The following is a 4,857-nucleotide window of genomic DNA, read 5'->3' as shown; positions in this document are numbered from 1 at the left end:
TAATGATTACAGTCCTGATTAACTATAATCAAGATGATGTGTTTGCTATGCTGGCTCTAAGGTACTGAAATATTAAAGAGAAATGAATAAGATGCATGGTTTGTATGAAAGATTAGAAGTAAGAAATCCACTGAATAAACATGAACTTACATCCAAATTATGTGAGCCTCAACTAGCCAAGACACCTTGGTCTACTTGCTATGTTCTTAAATTGGATAGTATAAATTTGACTAAGGGCAAAACAGACGTACTGTATTTTGATTCATGCACATGCAGCCCTAGGAATTACACTCAAATTATAACGAGGAAGTGGGTGCACTCTCTTTATTTCCAAGGACTGTGAAAATCATCATGTTTGGATTTATGTATGATGTCTGCATGGCAATATACCCAGTATCCACAGACTACATACTGGGTAACAAAAGGGAGATGGAGAAAAGGATATTGTCCCTGTCTGCAAATAGCAAACCATCTAGGAAATCAGACTTGCTGTTGTCTTGGAAAAGAGGAGGAGAAGGAGAAAAAAGGAATGAGAGAGGAGGAGGAGATGGAAAAATAAAATGAAATAAGTAAGAGCAAAAATATTTTATGGCATGACTTTCTTTAAAGAAAACAGATATGAGCAGAAGAATAAAGGAGGGTGGTGCTTGTGTCTGTTTTTTTTTTTAAATTTTTTATTTTTTATAAGCATATATTTTTATCCCCAGGGGTACAGGTCTGTGAATCACCAGGTTTACACACTTCACAGCACTCACCATAGCACATACCCTCCCCAATGTCCATAATCCCACTCCCTTCTCCCAAACCCCCTCCCCCCAGCAACCCTCAGTTTGTTTTGTGAGATTAAGAGTCACTTATGGTTTGTCTCCCTCCCAATCCCATCTTGTTTCATTTATTCTTCTCCTACCCACTTAAGCCCCCATGTTGCATCACTTTTTAATAGCCATGTTATTACAGAAAATCCACAGTCAGAGAGAAGAGGGACAGCCTCCCTTGCAGAGTGTGTTGAGAAGCCAGTGGAGTGGAGGAGCTATCATCAGGGCAGAGCAGGATGTGGAGCAGGCCAGGGCCTGCACGCCCAGCACGAGGTATGTGACTGAAAGGCAGGGAGCTGGCCCGCGGCAGGTGCAGCGCAGCCAGTGCCCGTCGGCCCCAGGAAAGGAAAACCTGCAGGTGCAGTTGGGACATGTCCTGAGCCTCCAAAGCCACGCGTTTTTCTGAATAGCTGTCCTATCTTCATTGTCTGCCTGCAAGATTATGGTTTGCAGTGGGAGGGGACGGGAGGAGGGAGTGGTTTGGTGGAGTCTCTAGCTCTGGCGGCTTTGATGACACACACAGGCTGCTCCAGAAGTGAGGTACAACTGGAAGAGGCTGAGACCATGCAAGGGGAGTGTTGGTGGTGGACACTTGTCCCATGCAGCCCTGCATCCCCCTGGGAGGGCTCTCCTTTCTCCAGAGGCTGTGATAGACACAGACTTTGCTGGCCGCCACTCAGAACTATCCTCCTGTCCTCCACACACAGCATCTTTTTCCTTCCTCCTTCAGTCATCTTTGGGCTGAGTGACTACCTTAGCAGTCCAGAACTCAGTGCTCGAAAGCCCCACAACTTCCAAATGCCACACAGGTTCTCTCTACACACCCCAGGAACGCACACAGTGTCATACCTACTGTTGGGACTCGCTGTCCCTTGATCAAGGACCTCAGTTTCTGGGAGGGCTCTCTTCTATCTTGATGTCTACATGACACTGCAAACTTAGACTGGGACCTCTGGTCCTAACACGCAGTTTCATTCTCCAAAAGGCTTTGATCCCCAGACAGAGACCGTTTTTAATATTTCTATCAGTATTTTTTTGAGTAAGTGGATGCTGAATGAGCTACCTAAACCTTAGAAGGTAAATGTAAAGTTCAATAGCACCATCACCCCATTTAAACTCTTAAACCACCTCAGTAATATGAAAGGGAAGATCAGGCTCATGACTTCAGCCCTGGAGGGGAGGCCCAGCATGGCCCCCACATGGTACGGTTGCCAGTGCCCATTTGGCACATCACTCTTCTCTCACTCTTTCCTTTTTTTTTTTTTTTTCTATTTACTTGTTTCATTGTGTTTTTCCTTCTACCAGAATGTAAATCCATGGAACCTGTCAGTCTTAGAGTTCTTCCTTGACCCCACAAATAGATAGTAGGCACTCAATAAATATTTGCTGAATGACTAAATCCCAAAACAAATGCTATTGGAAACCTTTTTTTTTTTTTTTTTTGTATTGGATCTCAACAGAATTTGTGAGCTCAGGGTAGCATTATCTTTTGAGGAAATTGATATGATTCTATAATGTGCTCCACAATACAAAGTGAAGCGCTGAACTGGCATTCCTTGGTCCAAAGCAGCCCTGAGGCCTAAGATTTATTGCATGAAATCATGAATAGGAGTCAGTATTTGCTTGCTGCCCACCCTTGCAAGGGCTTCAGTAGCATCTTGTTCATTTGGTCAGCAAATAGAATTGAAAATGGCCTCTTACAGAAAAAAAAAAAAAAAATGAATTAACCAGAGACACTCACATAACTGGGAAAGTCTTTCTTTGCCGGGAGAAGAGTAAGAGCTGAGTTGAAGCCTTTACTGGAACTTTACCTATGGAAGTTTATTAAATGGAACATACCTTTCAAATAGTGGAGTGAAAATAAAAAGACTCCAACTGATGTATATAGTAAATTTGGTTTGACATAAATAAATGTTATTCAATTGACATGGCTATAACAAATTGTGACAATCTGCTAAGGGACAAATATCACTGTGAAACTTAAAAGTTGGATTGTCAGATATTATATGATTGACAAACCCCTGCAGGGAGCTAACTGATTTCTCCCTGAGGATGATGACTCTACTGATGTTCCAAGCCCTGGGTAAAGTTATAATGTCAAGGGTTTCAAATCTTATAGTTTTTAGTGCATGGCTAGCCACCAAACCTTAAATTTTAGAAGAAGGGAATGTGTAGATCAACAGGATTGGTGATTTTATGATAAAGGTTTCACTGAGTGAGAAAAATCTTTCTATCTTAGCAGGTATCTACTGCATTTCAGAAGTGGATGATATCTGAGCCTGCCTGGAGAAGATGTGAGGGAAGCTTAGTGCTTCTGAGTGGTTGCCTGATTCTCTGTGTGTCCTGGAGTGCTTTAGTAAGACAGCAGAATTTGGATGTTCCTTCAGGCTACATTTCCATGATGCTGACCCAGCAGTCTTGTCACCTCCACCCCTTCTTCAGAAATTGCCTTCGTTCCACCTCCCCTGCCTGACAAACTCCACTCCCCCTTCAAGTCAAATTTCTTCTCTACTATGAACCGCCCTGGTCTTTGCCAAGAGGTCTACACACCCCTGAACCATCACCACCACAGAGCCTGTGGTACAGACCTCTCTTACAGCATCATATAGCATTGCACTCATTTTTCAACTTTGATTTCACACAAGCCAGGGGCCATAATTCATTTCAGTGCCTTCGTGTGACATATGATAATTCTCCATTAAAGTGACAGATATGTGAAGAATGCTCTTCACCAAATTCATCAGCTCTAGAGAGCTCTGAAATTTCCCCAAACATACTTAAGGTCTTCTACCCTCATGAATGACAAAGGTTTGTGTGACTATCCATCCTATATAGCCTCAGCGTGCATGACCCTCTCAGCAAGCAAGCCACACCACAGACCTGCTATCACTGGACTACATTCTCCTCTAAAATCTCCATATCAATTATTCTGAACTTTGAACATGATCTGCTAAATTCCAGCCTCTCAAACTCTAGGATCATTTCGCTTTAACACCCATATCATAGATCCCTCCATCATTTCATCCCAATGCCTTCTCCCAAATTACCAACTTGCACTGATCTTTCTTTATTTCCTCTTCCTGACATTCTTTGTCCTTTTTCTCCATCAGGAGATGGAGACATGCACCAGACTTTTCTGACCTTTTCACATGCACCAGACTTGCTTCTGACCTTGTCTCTGTCGAGAAACTATCCCTGGTAGCCCCTGTTGAGATTTTACCATACCTTGCTGTAGTCAGCCACTTATCATACAACTTCCAGCTAGTGTACTTTCATATTCTACAAAAGATACACTCCTCCAGGATAACATGTGCCTCATCTATCTGCAATTCCTTGTCAGCTAATGACTCATTAATATCTCATCTGTGTGAGGACTCTATACAAAGTCTGGGTAGCATCCATAAAGCTGTAGGATTTGCAGAGATAGAAAAGTGTCTGGATCCTTTTAGAGCACTCCAGGAGTACTGCTAATATCTAAGGAAAACAAAATCTATTCATGTCCTTCTCTATGGGCTTAAAATTCCAAATGGGAGAACAAAACACTTCTTCATTCAGGAGCTGACATGTGTAAAGGATTTTATATCCCATTTCCCCTTTCACCCACAATGCAATGCAGCCACAAGCTCCTTGATGATTTCTCTCTGTCCCAGGTTAATCTTGGGTTTTCCTACAACTGGCAGTCATAATGAGTGTTCATCACATGTACTATGGGTATAAACTACATATGAAAGTTATAGGCGGCTGGGTATCTTGGGGCAAATTCCAAAATATGATTAAAATCAGTATATCAATGAATTGTCTTGTGACAAGCCAATTTTCCTCTGTCAACTAAGAGACAGTTCATCCTTGATGGTGTAGGTCAAATCCTACCTCCATGGCACACCTCCAACCCTAGCTTCATCAACAAATAACAAAAATTGAAAATGAGAGGTGTGCAGAAATTCCCTTGTCCTATAGGACAGAAATTCTCTCTCCTATGAATTCTTGATACCATCTTTGTCTTAACCATCAAATGACAGAGTTTGGTAGATTTAAGGGTCTT

This window comes from Mustela nigripes, chromosome 3 (genome assembly GCF_022355385.1).
Source record: "Mustela nigripes isolate SB6536 chromosome 3, MUSNIG.SB6536, whole genome shotgun sequence".
In the NCBI taxonomy this organism is placed as follows: domain Eukaryota; kingdom Metazoa; phylum Chordata; class Mammalia; order Carnivora; family Mustelidae; genus Mustela; species Mustela nigripes.
Note: the sequence above shows the minus strand (reverse complement) of the source record.